This window comes from Pan troglodytes, chromosome 1 (assembly GCF_028858775.2).
Source record: "Pan troglodytes isolate AG18354 chromosome 1, NHGRI_mPanTro3-v2.0_pri, whole genome shotgun sequence".
Taxonomy (NCBI): domain Eukaryota; kingdom Metazoa; phylum Chordata; class Mammalia; order Primates; family Hominidae; genus Pan; species Pan troglodytes.
In genome coordinates, this window is record NC_072398.2 from 211,191,385 (window position 1) to 211,209,478 (window position 18,094).

General features: G+C 41.4%; 1 protein-coding gene across 1 annotated transcript in view; it reads left to right on the forward strand.

Moving 5' to 3' along the window:
• Window positions 1–811: 811 nt before the first annotated feature.
• Window positions 812–18,094, forward strand: part of PLA2G2A (phospholipase A2 group IIA) — a 33,864-nt gene continuing 16,581 nt past the window's right edge. Inside the window, exons 1-2 of the mRNA XM_063785379.1 lie at window positions 812–950; window positions 7,768–7,810. The gene's annotated coding sequence lies outside the window, so the exon portion shown is untranslated. The remainder of the gene's footprint in view (window positions 951–7,767; window positions 7,811–18,094) is intronic.

The following is an 18,094-nucleotide window of genomic DNA, read 5'->3' on the forward strand; positions in this document are numbered from 1 at the left end:
TGCTGGAATGACTTAAGACTTTTGGGGTTACTAGGGTGGAATAAATGTATTTTGTATGTGAGAAAGATATAAACTGTTGGCAAGCAGAGGCAGAGTGCTATAGTTTGAATATTTGTGTCTCCTTGAAAATTCATGTTGAAACTTAATCCCCAATGCAAAGGTATTAAGAGGTGGGGCTCTCAAGACCAAATTATGAAGAATTGGTATTTACAAAACACAGCCCAAGCAAGCTAATATATCCAGAGAAAGGAATTAACTGGGAAGGGACACAAAGAAACTTTGTCTAATGTTCTACATTGTGATCAGATGAGGATTACCTGGGTGTATCCCTTTGGCAAACTTGCTATATATCAGTAATTTGTTCTTCTTTATTGCTGAGTAGGTTTCTATAGCATGCACATGCTACAATTTGTTTATGCATTCTCCTGATATGGACATTTTTGCTATTTCCAGTACTGGGGTACTTTGAATAAAATTGTGATGAGTATTCTTTTATAAGTATCTGTGTGAAAATTAAGTTTTTATTTCTCTTAAATAAATACCTAGGACTGGAAATGTTTGCTCAACAGATAAGCTTATGTTTAATGTTACAAAGCAGGTCAAATTTCTTTCCAAAGTGCTTGTCCCATTTTACATTCCCACCAGCAAGGTGTGAGAGTTCTGGTTGCTCTACCTTCTATCCTTAAGCTTTTAATGCTCAACGACCCATCCAACAGAAAAAAAAAAAAAAGGCTCAGTGTCCTTAAGTCCAACCAATCCAGAGTAACCCTTCCTGTGACAACCTTGGACAGCACCAATCAGCTCTCCCCTCAAATTAGAACCTGTTCAAGGAGTGTGCTTAGTGGACAGCCCCAAGCCCATGTTCCTTTGGGATCTGCCGCAGTATTCATGAAAAAGCCATGTTCTCCAGTGCTCTTCCCATGATGGTGATGACAGGGGACTAGAGCCAGGTAATTGTTTCCCAGTGCAGGACTCCTCTAATGGGCATAGTTCACCTGAGAACTCCTCATCAGATTGCTGAGACATTCTCAGAGCTGTGCCACAGTTTGAGCTTCTTCCTACCCAATGTTCCTTCCTTTTCTCTCTTCTTTTGAGGTAGGAGGTGGGACTTGACTCCAGAGATGGGGCTTGGACATCAGACCAAACTGAGAACTAAAACAGTATCAGGGTAGAAGTGATACAGAACTGCTGAGCTCCCAGCTAAACCCCACCCTCAAGCTTGGAACCTTGGCCCTAAGTGAAAACAGCTGACCCTTCAGGCTGGGCTGTGTCCACTATTTTCACTTAGGGCCAAGGTTCCAAGCTTGAGGGTGGGGTTTAGCTGGGAACCCAGCCATTCTTTATCAGAAACAGCTTCCCATAAGACACATCCACCAGTGTGCTGTGTCAGTTTACCATTGCCATGGCAACACCTGGAAGTTACCGCTCCTTTCCATGGCAACCTGATGACCCAGAAGTTATCAACATTTTCCCAGAAATTGCTGCATAATCCATCCCTTAATTTACATGTGGTTAAAAGTGGGTGTAACTATGACTACAGAACTGCCTCTGAGCTGCTACTCTGGGCACACTGCCTATGGAGTAGCCCTGATCCTCAAGAAGCAGTACCTCTGCTGCTGCTGCATACTGTTGTTTGAATAAAAGTTGCTAACACCACCAACTCAGCCTTGAATTCCTTCCTGGGTGAAGCCAAGAACCTTCCCAGGCTAAGCCCCAATTTTGGGGTTCACCTGCCCTGCTTCAACATACTCTCTTTCCCTACTCCTTTCTCAATTGCCCCCATTAGCTTTCATGGCTATTTTGCCCCATATATGTCTCACATTTCCAACTACATCTTGTCATCTGCTTCCAGAGGATCAGAACTCACACATCATCTCTCAGGGGGAAAACAAGTAGAGGAGTGGAGAAAACAAGGAAAGTCTTAAGTCTCCCCTACCTAAGAAGCCTACAGATCTCTACTTCTCATCCTTCTTTTAGTTAACCCAAAAAATAAAACACCTAAATAAATAGGTACTCAAGATTGAGATAACTGCCAAGAAGGAAATAAATAGCATTATGTGGAAAAGAGTAAAGAGATGAGGGAGGAAGCTACTTGTTGTAAAAGACATATATGATAAAGAACTATTCTCCAAAATACACAAAGAATTCTTAAAACTCAATAATGAAAAAAAGAACAGGAGATCTGGCAAGATGGCCAAATAGGAATAGCTCTGGTCTGCAGCTCCCAGTGAGACCAACACAGAAGATGGGTGATTTCTGCATTTCCTTTTTTTTTTTTTTTTTAGTTATATTTTAAGTTCTAGGGTACATGTGCCCATCCCGCAGGTTTGTTACATAGGTATACATGTGCCATGTTGGTTTGCTGCACCCATTAACTCATCATTTACATTAGGTATTTCTCCAATGCTATCCCTCCCCCTGCCCCCCAACCCATGACAGGCCCCCATGTGTGATGTTCCCCACCCTGTGTCCAAGTGTTCTCATTGTTCAATTCCCACCTATGAGTGAGAACATGCGGTGTTTGTTTTTCTGTCCTTGTGATAGTTTGCTCAGAATGATGGTTTCCAGCTTCATCCATGTCCCTGCAAAGGACATGAATTCATCCTTTTTTATGGCTTCATAGTATTCCATGGTGTATATGTGCCACATTTTCTTAATCCAGTCTATCATTGATGGACATTTGGGTTGGTTCCAAGTTTTTGCTATTGTGAATAGTGCTGCAATAAACATACGTGTGCATGTGTCTTTATAATAGCATGATTTATAATCCTTTGGGTATATACCCAGTAATAGGATCACTGGGTCAAATGGTATTTCTAGTTCTAAATCCTTGAGGAATCACCATACTGTCTTCCATAATGGTTGAACTAGTTTACACTGCCACCAACAGTGTAAAATATTCCTATTTCTCCACATCCTCTCCAGCACCTGTTGTTTCCTGACTTTTTTTTTTTTTTTTTTTTTAGATGTGTGGTGTTATTTCTGAGGCCTCTGTTCTGTTCCATTGGTCTATCTCTCAGTTTTGGTACCAGTACCATGCTGTTTTTGTTACTGTAGCCTGTAGTATAGTTTGAAGTCAGGTAGCCTGATGCCTCCAGCTTTGTTCTTTTTGCTTAGGATTGTCTTGGCAATGCAGGCTCTTTTTTGATTCCATATAAACTTTAAAGTATTTTTTTCCAGTTCTGTGAAGAAAGTCATTGATAGCTTGATGGGGATGGTATTGAATCTATAAATTACCTTGGGCATTATGGCCATTTTCATGATATTCATTATTCCTATCCATGAGCATGGAATGTTCTTCCATTTATTTGTGTCCTCTTTTATTTCGTTGAGCAGTGGTTTGTAGTTCTCCTTGAAGAGGTCCTTCACATCCCTTGTAAGTTGGATTCCTGGGTATTTTATTCTCTTTGTAGCAATTGTGAATAGGAGTTCACTCATGATTTGGCTCTCTATTTGTCTATTATTTGTATATAGGAATGCTTGTGATTTTTGCACATTGATTTTGTATCCTGAGACTTTGCTGAAGTTGTTTATCAGCTTAAGGAGATTTGGGGCTGAGACGATGTGGTTTTCTAAATATACAATCATGTCATCTGCAAACAGGGACAATTTGACTTCCTATTTTCCTAATTGAATACCCTTTATTTCTTTCTCTTGCCTGATTGCCCTGGCCAGAACATCCAACACTATGTTGAATAGGAGTGGTGAGAGAGGGCATCCCTATCTCATGCCAGTTTTCAAAGTGAATGCTTCCAGTTTTTGCCCATTCAGTATGATATTGGGTGTGAGTTTGTCATAAATAGCTCTTATTATTTTGAGATACACCACATCAATACCTAGTTTATTGAGAGCTTTTAGCATGAAGCGCTGTTGAATTTTGTCAAAGGCCTTTTCTGCATCTATTGATATAATCATGTGGTTTCTGTCATTGGTTCTGTTTATGTGATGGATTATGTTTATTGATTTGTGTATGTTGAACCAGCCTTGTATCCCAGGCATGAAGCCAACTTGATCATGGTGGATAAGCTTTTAGATGTGCTGCTGGATTTGTTTGCCAGTATTTTATTAAGGATTTTTGCATCAATGTTCATCAGGGACATTGGTCTAAAATTCTCTTTTTTTGTTGTGTCTCTGCCAGGCTTTGGTATCAGGATGACGCTGGCCTCATAAAATGCATTAGGGAGGATTGCCTCTTTTTCTATTGACTGGAATTGCTTCAGAAGGAATGGTACCAGTTCCTCTTCATACCTCTGGTAGAATTTGGCTGTGAATCCGTCTGGTCCTGGACTTTTTTTGGTTGGTAGGCTACTCATTATTGCCTCAATTTCAGAGCCTGTTATTGGTCTATTCAGAGATTCAACTTCCTCCTGGATTAGTCTTCGGAGGGTGTATGTGTCCAGGAATTTATTCATTTCTTCTAGATTTTCTAGTTTATTTGCATAGAGGTGCTTATAGTATTTTCTGGTGGTAGTTTGTATTTCTGTGGGATCAGTGGTGATATCCCTTTATCATTTCTTATTGCGTCTATTTGATTCTTCTCTCTTTTCTTCTTTATTATTCTTGCTAGGGGGCTATCAATTTTGTTGATCTTTTCAAAAAACCAGTTCCTGGATTCATTGGTTTTTTAAAGGGATTTTGTATCTCTGTCTCTTTCAGTTCTGCTCTGATCTTAGTTATTTCTTGCCTTCTGCTAGCTTTTGAATTTGCTTGCTATTTCTTCTGTAGTTCTTTTAATTGTGATGTTAGGGTGTCAATTTTAGATCTTTCCTGCTTTCTCTCGTGGGCATTTAGTGCTTAAATTTCCCTCTATACACTGCTTTAAATGTGTCGCAGAGATTCTGGTAAGTTGTGTCTTTGTTCTCATTGGTTTCAAAGAACATCTTTATTTCTGCCTTCATTTCGTTATTTATCCAGTAGTCATTAGGAGCAGGTTGTTCAGTTTCCATGTAGTTGTGCAGTTTTTAGTGAATTTCTTAATCCTGAGTTCTAATTTGATTGCACTGTGGTCTGAGAAACAGTTGGTTGTGACTTCTGTTCTTTTACATTTGCTAAGGAGTGCTTTACTTCCAACTATGTGGTCAATTTTGGGATAAGTGCAATGTGATGCTGAGAAGAATGTATATTCTGTTGATTTGGGATGGAGAGCTCTGTGGATGTCTATTAGGTCTGCTTGGTGCAGAGCTGAGTTCAAGTCCTGGATATTCTTGTTAACCCTGTCTTGTTGATCTATCTTATATTGACTGTGGGGTGTTAAAGTCTCCCATTATTATTGTGTAGGAGTCTAAGTCTCTTTGTACGTGTCTAAGAACTTGCTCTATGAATCTGGGTGCTCCTGTATTGGGTGCATATATATTTAGCATAGTTGGCTCTTCTTGTTGAATTGATCCATTGACCATTATGTAATGGCCTTCTTTGTCTCTTTTGATTTTTGTTGGTTTAAAGTCTGTTTTATCAGAGACTAGGATTGCAATCCCTTCTTTTTTTGCTTTCCATTTGCTTGGTAGATCTTCCTCCTTCCCTTTATTTTGCACCTATGTGTGTCTCTGCACGTGAATTGGGTCTTCTGAATACAGCACACTGATGGGTCTTCACTGTTTATCCAGTTTGCCAGTATGTGTCTTTTAGTTGGGGCATTTAGCCCATTTATATTTAAGGTTAATATTGTTATGTGTGAATTTGATCCTGTCATCATGACGCTAGCTGGTTATTTTGCCCATTAGTTGATGCAGTTTCTTCCTAGCATTGATGGTCTTTACAATTTGGTATGTTTTTGCAGTGGCTGGTACCGGTTGTTCCTTTCCATGTTTAGTGCTTCCTTCAGGAGCTCTTGTAAGGCAGGCCTGGTGGTGACAAAATCTCTCAGCATTTGCTTGTCTGTAAAGGATTTTATTTCTCCTTCACTTACAAAACTTAGTTTGGCTGGATATCAAATCTGGGTTGAAAATTCTTTTCTTTAAGAATGTTGAATATTAGCCCCCACTCTCTCCTGGCTTGTAGAGTTTCTGCTGAGAGATCTGCTGTTAGTCTGATGGGCTTCCCTTTGTGGGTAACCTGACCTTTCTCTCTGGCTACTCATAACAATTTTTCCTTCATTTCAACCTTGGTGAATCTGACAATTGTATGTCTTGGGGTTGTTCTTCTCGAGGAGTATCTTAGTGATGTTCTCTGTATTTCCTGAATTTGAATGTTGGCCTGCCTTGCTAGGTTGGAGAAGTTCTCCTGTATAATATCCTGAAGAGTGTTTTCCAACTTGGTTCCATTCTCCCCGTCACTTTCAGGTACACCAATCAAATGTAGAGCTGGTCTTTTCACATAGTGCTGAGACCAGCTCGGTCAGAGAGACATTAACCCAGTGGCACTAGAGGAATTAAAGACACACACATAGAAATATAGAGATGTGAAGTGGGAAATCAGGGGTCTCACAGCCTTCAGAGCTGAGAGCCTTGAACGAGATTTATCAACCTATTTATTAACAGCAAGCCAGTTATTAGCATTGTTTCTGTAGATATTAAACTAACTAAAAGTATCCCTTATGGGAAACGAAGGGATGGGCCGAATTAAAGGAATAGGTTGGGCTAGTTAACTGCAGCAGGAGCATGTCCTTAAGGCACAGATTGCTCATGCTATTGTTTGTGGCTTAAGAATGCCTTTAAGCAGTTTTCCACCCTGGGCAGGCCAGGTGCTCCTTGCCCTCATTCTGGTAAACCCACAACCTTCCAGTGTGGGCATTATGGCCATGATGAACATGTCACAGTGCTGCAGAGATTTTGTTTATGGCCAGTTTTGGAGCCAGTATATGGCCAGATTTTTGGGGGTTTGTTCCCATGATGTCCCCCTTCTTTGATTTGCAAATCAGTAAAAGCAAAGGCAGCTTTGTCACCATGAGCTACTTCTCACAGGAGTCAGGATCGACATCTGCAGACTATACAAAAGCACAGTCATCATTGAAATTACAGAGCTTCCAAGTGTTTTTATCCATTTTAATGGGTTACTAGCTGCTAATTTGTCTTCAGCTCCTTTAGGCACTCCAGTTCCTGGCATTAAGGTCAGGTGTTGCTGGGATGCTTTAAATATTTGTTCTTTTAATTTTGCAGTATCCAAAGACAAATTTGTAGAGTGTCTTTCTATATGCTTTTTTTTCTTTCCCAAATTTTGATCTTATTAGGAACTATTAATAATTTCCACAAATCCTTGTGTTTAGCTCCTACAGTGGGCCATATCATTTGTGGTAGAGGTGCCACTATACTACCATGGCTCCAAGTAATAGGAACTCTTGCCATACTTCCTATCATTTCTACCATCTGACCGTTTTGTTCAGATCAGCTGAACATAGTGTGGCCATGGCATGCGGACTTGGAGGTGCAATTCCAGCTAAACATCCCCTTAGGGGACCAATTAATAATGATTCCATAGGAATCTTTGCGCAGCACCTCTGCCTGTTCTGCAATGCAATATTCCTAAACAAGTACCTTCATTATTTCTGGCCAGGTTCAATTTTGTTTACAAATAGGTTTTTGAGGGTGGTATGCCTCAATTATAGGAGCAGATTTATTATGTTAAATACTGAGACCAGAAAGCATGTGTAACTGTGTCATAGAGTGATTATATCCAGGCATTATTACCAGCCAGGATTGATAAATATGCCCAATAAGTATAATGGTTCTCTGTGTCAGCCCTTGTTGAAGTAATACTCATGGCAGTGGTGACAACTGCTATCATAGCTACCATTAAGTTACTCGTTGTGACTGGTTGTCCTGCTTTCCTCAGGTTTTCTTCCACCATCTGTGACAGCTTCTTGATCTGTCCCCAGGTAAGTGGCTGTGTTCAACAGGTGTTGCTCATGACAGTTGGGGTCCTCCTCAGCATCGGTCTCAACATGGCTGCAACCAGAGGGTCCTCAGGATCCTCCTGGAATCTGGCTTATGATAAGGTTTCAGGTGTCTTGATGGTATCCAAGTTGGCTGTTGATTTTGGCCTGGAGAAACACAAGCATAACCTCTCCCCCAAGTTATTCTTTTACCTATTTCCCAACTTTTTATTATTGGATCTCTCCACCAAATCAGTTGTTCTGCTTCCATCTTTGCAGCTGGTTTCTGTAGATGCTGTTCAGCTGCTGATAACATCTGGCCTTTGGGCAGGCTCAAAAAAATTAAAGTTAATAATGCTAGATTCACTTGCATCTGTGGGGTTCCATGCTCCCTGTTTCCCACTTTCTGCTTTTGCAACTGCTGTTTTAGGGAAAGATTCATTCTTTCCACTATGGCTTGTCCTTGAGAATTGTATGGGATACCAGTAATGTGTTTAATATTCCACATAGATAAAAATGTAGCTAGAGCTTGGCTAGTATAGCCTGGGGCATTATCTGTTTTAATAGAGCCTGGAATGCCCATCACCGCAAAACACTGCAAAAGGTGACGTTTAACACAGGCAGAAGACTCTCCTGATTGGCATGTAGCCCAGACAAAATGAGAAAAGGTGACCACACATACATGTACATAAGCTAGTCTCCCAAACGAGGGAATGTGTGACATCCACTTGCCAAAGGGAGTTAGGTTCCAATCCTCAAGGATTAACTCTTCCTGTAAAAGATGAGGAATGTACCATTTGGCAAGTTGGGCATCGCTGGATAATAGCTTTAGCTTCTTTCCAGGTAATGCCGTATCTGCGTTTGAGACCAGAGGCATTAACATGGGTTAAATTGTGAAAGTGTCTAGCATTAGATATTGCATTAGCGACTAGGCAATCAGCCATTTAACTTCCTTCAGTCAAAGGTCCTGGAAGAGGTGTATGAGCCCTAATGTGAGTGATGTAAAAAGGATGCATTCTACTTCTAACTGCTGTTTGCAATTGGGTAAAAAAAGTCATCAGTTGTTCATCTGTATGAATCGTAACTGAGCATTTTCAATTAACTGTGTGGAATGAACCACATATGAAGAATCAGAAATCACATTAATAAGCATATCAGAAGAAGTCAATACTTCAGTTACAGCTACGAGCTCTGCTTTTTGAGCTGAAGTATAAGGCGTCTGGAAAACTTTGCTTTTTTGAGCCAAAATAAGAAGCTTTACCATTACTAGACCCATCTGTAAAAATATTCTTGGCACCTTCAATTGGTTTAAATTTAGTTATTTTAGGGAGAATCCAATTAGTTAATTTCAAAAACTGAAACAGTTTCATTTTAGGAAAATGATTATCAAGAATAATCAGCTAAATGGGTTTGCCAAGTAAGACTATTTATAAAAGCTTGCTGTATTTGTGCCTTCTTGAGAGGGACAATAATTTTTCCAGGATCATCTCCATGTAATTTAACAATCTGAGTTCTCCCAATCCCTATCATATTAGTGATTTGATCTAAATAAGGAGTTAGAGTCCGTGAATTAGCATGTGGAAGAAAAAGCCACTCCGTATACTAAGTCCTGTTCTTGTACAATAACACCAGTAGGTGAATGCTGAGTTGAAAAAATTAGCAAATCTAGAGTCTTCTCTGGATCTATTCTATTTATTTGAGCTTTATGGACTTGCTTCTCAATTAGTTGTAACTCTGCCTCAGCCTCCTTTGTTAATTGCCGAGGGCTAGTGAGACTGGGATTTCCTCTAAGGATAGAAAACAGATTACTCAGCGCATAGGTAGGAATGCCTGGAGCAGGTCATATCCAATTAATGTCCCCTAGTAATTTTTGAAAAGTCATTTAATGTTTTTAATTGATCCCTATGTATGGTTGCTTTCTGTGGCACAGTGGTAGTGTCATTTACTAAGGTCCCCAAGTAGGAGTAAGGAGGAGTAGTATGAATTTTGTCAGGAAGTATAACTAAGCCAGCACAAGAAATCGAATTTTGCAAGTGATCTAACATTGGAGTAATATTTCTCGAGTGGGGGCAGCACAAAGTATATCATCCATATAATGAATAATGTAACACTGTGAAAATTTTTTACTAGTAGGTTCAATGGCTTGCCCTACATAGGTCTGGCAAATAGTTGGACTGTTTAACATGCTCTGTGGAAACACATTCCAATGATAATGCTTAGCAGGCTGCAGGTTGTTTACTGCAGGAATTGTAAATGCAAACCGTTCATAGTCTTGCTCAGCTAAAGGGATAGTAAAGAAACAGTCTTTTAAATCTATGACTATTAAAGTCAATTTTTTGGAATTATAGCAGGAGAAGGCAATCCTGGCTGGAATGCTCCCATAGGTTGTATAACTGAGTTGATAACTCTTAAGTCAGTTAACATTCTCCATTTACGTGATTTTTTCTTAATTAGGAAAACTGGAGAATTCCAAGGCGAAAATGTTGGAGCTATGTGCCCATTTTCTAATTGTTCAGTAACTAATTTCTCTAAAGCCTCCAGTTTCTCTTTACTTAGCAGCCATTGTTCTACCCAAATTGGCTTATCTGTTAACCATTTTAAAGGTATAGGTTCTGGAGGCTTAACAATGGCCACCATCAAAAATGATATCCTAATCTTTGGCAAGAACTTTGTCTTTCTGTTTGAAGTGGTTCTTTCAAATCTTGCAAATTTTTTTCTAGTCCCATACCAGGGACATACCACATTTCATGCATTATATGTTGACTTTGAGGGCTATATAATTGTTCTGAAATTAGAACTTTTGCTCCCCATTGCTGTAATAAATCTCTTCCCCATAAATTTATAGGTACAGAAGTTATAATTGGTTGAATAGTCCCATGTTGTCCATCAGACCCTTCACAATGCAAAATATAACTACTTTGATATACTTCAGGGACTTTACCAACTCCAACTATATTAAATTGAGTGGGTTGAATTGGCCATGCAGATGGCCAGTGCTGTAGAGAAATGATTGAAATGTCCACTCCTGTATCTACCAAACCTTTAAATTTCTTTCTCTGAATAGTTATTTCACAAGTAGGGTGTTTATCAGTAATTTGATTCACCCAGTAAGCTACTTTGCCTTGTTTATCTGTGCTTCCAAATCCTCCTGTTCATTTAATTTCACTTTTCCCCATTTCCACATACGGCACAATCAGGAGATGTGCTACGCCCTCTCCTGGCTCTGCTTTCCAGGGAACAGAAGTAGATATAACAATTTGAATTTCCCCATTGTAATCTGAATCAATGACTCCTGTATGTATTTGTACCCCTCTTAAATTTAAACTAGAACTTCCTAGAAGTGATCATATCATACCCTCTGCAAGGGTCCACAGACTCCTGTTGGGACCTTTTGTGGGGGTTCCCCAGGCAGAAGGCTCACAGATTTTGTGCAGCATAAATCTACTGTGGCACTACTGGCTGTGGTGGGGGACAGACATTGTATGGGGGTGAGAGAATGGCCTGCACTGGAAATGCCCCAGTTTAGAATGGGGCCCGGGATGGGCCCCTCATGGTTTTTTCCGAAATCAGGTTCCCTTCTTTATCAAACTTAGAGTGACACTGATTAGCCCAATGTTTTCCTTTTTTATATTTTGGACATATTTCAGACTCAGCAGTTTTCTTTTTTCCCCTATCTGGCAGCCTGTCTCGCTGATTATTTCTACATTCTTTTTTAGTATGAATAGCTTGTTTAAATTCTTTGAGTAATTTAAAAGGAAAAGGCTCAAATGTAGCTATAATATTTCCTTGTTGATCTGGGGGGTGTATTCTAACAGGGAACTGCCAAGCCTCTAAATCACCCTCTCATCTAGCTTGCTGAATTCCTGCCTGAATAGAACTAAGAGCGATCGCTCAAGGCACTGCTCAAACAGTCACTGGGGCAACTACTTTTCGCCCAGTGTTCTCCGGAAAAGAAAGATCTGGAGGGTCATTTTCTTCAAAATAGTGAGGGGGAGCACAAGGGTAGGGATGAACCTCTCCCTCCTTTGCCGCTTTAGCTGTAGCTGGCAAATAAACCTGGTCTGTAACCTCTTCTGTTACTTCATTATACTCTCCTTCCTCCACATCATCAGTGTGAAAAAGTTCCAAGGTGGAATGAATCACAGCCCACACTTGTCCCATTGTTACCCTGATGCTTCCAAGCTCCCCTTCTTACTCACCATGGGGATTGCTTTAAGAGTACTCGGGTGTCCTCCAGCTAGTTCCACATTCTCCAACCATTGCTGTGGTGACACTTCCACCTGGATTTGAGCCCCCATGATGGACGCCACTTGCCAAGACCAGCTCAGTCGGGGAGACCCTAACCCAGCGGCGCTAGAGGAATTAAAGACACACACACAGAAATATAGAGGTGTGAAGTGGGAAATCAGGGGTCTCGCAGCCTTCAGAGCTGAGAGTCTTGAACAGAGATTTACCCATGTATTTATTAACAGCAAGCCAGTCATTAGCATTTTTTCTATAGATATTAAATTAACTGAAAGTATCCCTTATGGGAAACAAAGGGATGGGCCAAATTAAAGGAATAGATTGGGCTAGTTAACTGCAGCAGGAGCATGTCCTTAAGGCACAGATCACTCATGCTATTGTTTGTGGCTTAAGAATGCCTTTAAGCAGTTTTCCACCCTGGGCGGGCCAGGTATTCCTTGCCCTCATTCCGGTAAACCCACAACTTTCCAGTGTGGGCATTATGGCCATCATGAACATGTCACAGTGCTGCAGAGGTTTTGTTTATGGCCAGTTTTGGAGCCAGTATATGGCCAGATTTTGGGGGGTTTGTTCCCAACACATAGTCCCATATTTCTTAGAGGCTTTGTTCATTTCTTTTTACTCTTTTTTCTTTAAATTTCTCTTCTCACTTTATTTCATTAATTTGATCTTCAATCACTGATACCCTTTCTTCCACTTGATCAAATCATGTATTGAAGCTTGTGCATGTGTCACCAAGTTCTTGTGCCATGGTTTTCAGCTCCATCAGGTCATTTCAGGTCTTCTCTACACTGTTTATTCTAGTTAGCCATTTGTCTAATCTTTTTTCAAGGTTTTTAGCTTCCTTGCAATGGGTTTGGACATCCTCCTTTAACTCGGAGAAGTTTGTTATTACAGACCTTCTGAAGCCTACTTCTGTCAGCTTATCAAAGTCATACTCCATCCAGCTTTGTTCCATTCCTGGCAAGGAGCTGTGATCCTTTGGAGGAGAAGAGGCGCTCTGGTTTTTAGAATTTTCAGCTTGTCTGCTCTGGTTTCTCCCATCTTTGTGGTTTTATCTACCTTTGGTCTTTGATGCTGGTGACCTACCAATGGGGTTTTGGTGTGGATGTCCTTTTTGTTGATGTTGATGCTATTCCTTTCTGTTTGTTAGTTTTCCTTCTTAGAGACAGGTCTCTCAGCTGCAGGTCTGTTGGAGTTTGCTAGAGGTCCACTCCAGACCCTGTTTGCCTGGGTATCACCAGCAGAGGCTGCAGAACAGCAAATATTGCTGCCTGATCCTTCCTCTAGAAGCTTCATCCCAGAGGGGCACCTGCCTGTATGAGGTGTCAGTCAGCCCCTACTGGGAGGTGTCTCCCAGTTAGGCTACACAGGGGTCAGGGACCCACTTGAGGAGGCAGTCTGTCTGTTCTCAGGGCTCGAACACTGGACCGGGAGAACCACTGCTCTCTTAAGAGCTGTCGACAGGGACGTTTAAGTCTGCTGAAGTTTCTGCTGCCTTTTGTTCAGCTATGCCCTGCCCCCAGAGGTGGGGTCTACAGAGGCAGCAGACCTTGCAGAGCTGCAGTGAGCTCTGCCCAGTTTGAGCTTCCCCAGCCACTTTGTTTACCTAGTCAAGCCTCAGCAATGGTGGACACCCCTTGCCCTGCCAGGCTGCTGCCTTGCAGGTCTATCTCAGACTGCTGTTCTAGCAGTCAGCAAGGCTCCATGAGCATGGGACCCACCGATCCAGATACAGGATATAATCTCCTGGTGTGCCATTTGCTAAGATCATTGAAAAATTGCAGTATTAGGGTGGGGGTGTCCCAATTTTCCAGGTACAGTCTGTCATGGCTTCCCTTGGCTAGGAAAGGGAAATCCCCTCACCCCTTGTGCTTCCTGGGTGAGGTGATGCCCCACCCTGCTTTGGCTCACCCTCCATGGGCTGCACCCACTGTCCAACAAGTCCCAAAGAGATGAAACTGATACCCCAGTTGGAAATGCAGAAATCACCATCTTCTGCATTGAGCACGCTAGGAGCTGCAGACTGGAGCTATTCCTATTCGGCCATCTTGGAATGGACTGATTTCTGCATTTCCAACTGGGGTACCCTGTTCATCTCATTGGGTCCAGCCCACAGAGGGTGAGCAAAAGCAGGGTGGGGAGTTGCCTCACCCAGGAAGTGCAAGGAGCCAGGGGCCTCCTTTTCCCAGCCAAGGGAAGCTGTGAGGAATTGTGATACCCGGCCCAGATACTACGCTTTTCCCATGGCTTTTGCAATCCACAGGCCAGGAGATTCCCTCGTATGCATATACTACCAGGGCCCTGGGTTTCAAGCACAAAACTGGGCAGCTGTTCAGGCAGACACCGAGCTAGCTGTAGGAGTTTTTTTGTTTGTTTGCTTTTTTGGTACCCTAGTGGTGCCTGGAACCCCAGTGAGACAGAACCATTCACTGCCCTGGAAAGGGATCTGAAACCAGGGAGCCAAGTGGTCTCACTGAGTGGGTCCCACTCCCACAGAGCACAGCAAGCTAAGAGCCACTGGCTTGAAATTCTCGCTGCCAGCACAGCTGTTTGAAGTCAACCTGGAATGATCCAGCTTGGTGCAGGGAGAGGCGTCTGCCATTATTGAGGCGTGAGTAGGCAGTTTTCCCCAGACAGTGTTAAGGAGGCCTGGAAGTTTGGACTGGGTGGAACTCAACACAGCGCAGCAAAGTGGCTGTGGCCAGACTGCCTCTCTAGATTCCTCTTCACTGGGCAGGGCATCTCTGAAAGAAAGACAACAACCCCAGTCAAGGGCTTATGGATAAAACTCCCATCTCCCTGGAACAGAGCACCTAGGGGAAGGGGCAGCTGTGGGCACAGCTTCAGTGGACTTAAACATTCCTGCTTGCCAGCTCTGAAGAGAGCAGTGGACCCTTATAAGGAGGGTTCTCCCAGCACAGCACTCAAGCTCTGCTAAGGGACAGACTGTCTTCTCAAGTGGGTCCCTGACCCTCCTGCCCCCTGACTAGGAGAAACCTCCCTACAGGGGTTGAAAGACACTTCATACACTAGAGCTCTGCCTGGCATCAGGCCAGTCCCTCTCTGGGACAAAGCTTCCAGAGGAAGGAGCATGCAGCAATCTTCGCTCTTCTGCAGCCTCTGCTGGTGATACCCAGGCAAATAGGGTCTAGAGTGGACCTCCAGCAAACTGCAGCAGACCTGCAGAAGAGGGGTCTGACTGTTAGAAATAAAACTAACAAACAGAAAACAATAACATCAACATCAACATCAACAAAAAGGACCCCCACACAGAAACCCCATCCAGAAGTCATCAGCCTCCAAGATCAAAGGTAGACAAATCCACAAAGATGAGGAAAAACCAGCGTAAAAAATGCTGAAAATTCCAGAAACCAGAATGCCTCTTCTCCTTCAAATGATTGCAACTCCTTTCCAGCTAAGGCACACAACTGGACAGAGGATGAGTTTGATGAATTGACACAAGTCAGCTTCAGAAGGTGGGTAATAACAAACTCTTCTGAGCTAAAGCAGCATGTTCTAACCCAATGTAAGGAAGCTAAAAACCTTGACAGAATGTTATAGAAACTGCTAACTAGAATAACCAGTTTAGAGAAGAACATAAATCACCTGATGGAACTGGAAAACACAGCACGAGAACTTCGTGAAGCATACACAAGTATCAATAGCTGAATCGATCAAGCAGAAGAAAGGATATCAGAGATTGAAGATCAACTTACTAAAATAAGGTGTGAAGACAAGATTAGAGGAAAAAAAATGAAAAAAGCCTTCAAGAAATATGGGACTATGTGAAAAGACCAAACCTACGATTGATTGGGGTCCCTAAAGTGACGGGGAGAATAAAACCAAGCTAGAAAACGCACTTCAGGATATTATCCAGGAGAACTTCCCCAACCTAGCAAGGCAGGCCAACATTCAAATTCAGGAAATACAAAGAACATCACTAAGATACTCCTCAAGAAGAGCAACCCCAAGACACATAATTGTCAGATTCTCCAAGGTTGAAACACAAGAAAATATATTAAGGGCAGCCAGAGAGAAAGGTCAGGTAACCTACAAAGGGAAGCCCATCAGACTAACAGGGGATCTTTCTGCAGAAACCCTACAAGCCAGAAAAGAGTGGAGGCCAATATTCAACATTCTGAAAGAAAAGAATTTTCAATCCAGAATTTCATATCCAGCCAAACTAATTTTCATAAGTAAAGGAGAAATAAAATCCTCTACAGACAAGCAAATGCTGAGAGATTTTGTCACCACCAGGCCTGCCTTACAAGAGTTCCTTAAGGAAGCACTAAACATGGAAAGGAACAACCAGTACCAGCCACTGCAAAAACACACTAAAATATAAAGACCAATGACACTATGAAGAAACTGCATCAATTAATGTGCAAAATTACCAGCTGGCATCATGATGACAGGATCAAATTCACACATAACAATATTAACCTTAAATGTAAGTGGGCTAAATGTCCCAATTAAAAGACACAGAGTGGCAAATTGGATAAAGAGTCAAGAGCCATCAGTGCACTGTATTCAGGAGACCCATCTCAGGTGCAAAGACACACATAGGTTCAAAATAAAGGGAAGGAGGAATATTTACCAAGCAAATGGAAAGCAAGAAAAAAAAAAAACAAAACAGCAGGGATTGCAATCCTAGTCTCTGATAAAACAGACTTTAAACCAACAAAGATCAAAGAAGAAAAAGAAAGGCATTACATAATGGTAAAGGGATCAACTCAATAAGAAGAGCTAACTATCCTAAATATATATGCACCCAATACAGGAGCACCCAGATTCATAAAGCAAGTTCTTAGACACCTACAAAGAGACTTAGACTCCCAAACAATAATTGTGGAAGACTTTAATACCTCACTCTCAATATTAGACAGGTCAATGAGACAGAAAATTAAAAAGGACATTCAGGACTTGAACGCAGCTCTGGACCAAGAGGACCTAATAGATATCTACAGAACCCTCCACCACAAATCAAGAGACTATACATTCTTCTCAGTACCACATAGCACTTATTCTAAAATCGACCACATAATTGGAAATAAAACACTCCTCAGCAGTTGCAAAAGAATAGAAATCATAACAGTCAGCCTCTCAGACCATAGTGCAATGAAATTAGAACTAAGGATTAAGAAACTCAGTCAAAACTGCACAACTACATGGAAACTGAACAACCTTCTCCTGAATGACTACTGGGTAACCAACAAAATTAAAGCAGAAATAACGAAGTTCTTTGAAACCAGTGAGAAAAAAGAGACAACATACCAGAATCTCTGGGACACATTTAAAGCAGTGTGTAGAGGCAAATTTGTAACACTAAATGCCCACATCAGAAAGCAGGAAAGATCTAAAATTGGCACCCTTATATTACAATTAAAAGAACTAGAGAAGCAATAGCAAACAAATTCAAAAGCTAGCAGAAGGCAAGCAATAAGTAAGATCAGAGCAGAACTCAAGGAGATAGAGACACAAAAAACCCTTCAACAAATCAATGAATCCAGGAGCTGGTTTTTTGAAAAGATTAACAAAATAGACCACTAGCCCAACTAATAAAGAGGAAAAGAGAGAAGAATCAAATAGATACAGTAAAAAATGATAAAGGGGATATCACCACTGATCCCACACAAATACAAACTACCACCAGAGAATGCTATAAACACCTCTATGCAAATAAACTAGAAAATCTAGAAGAAATGGATAAATTCTTCATTATTTGCATAGAGGATAAACACCTCTATGCAAATAAACTAGAAAATCTAGAAGAAATGGATAAATGTACTCCCTCCCAAGACTAAACCAGGAAGAAGTCAAATCCCAGAATAGACCAATAACAAGTTCTGAAATTGAGGCAGTGATTAATAGCCTACCAACCAAATAAAAGCCCAGGACCAAATGGATTCATAGCCAAATTCTACCAGAGGTACAAAGAGGAGCTGGTGCCATTCCTTCTGAAACTATTCCAAACAATAGAAAAACTCCTGATTCCAAAACCTGGCAGAGACAACAAAAAAAAGAAAATTTCAGGCCAAT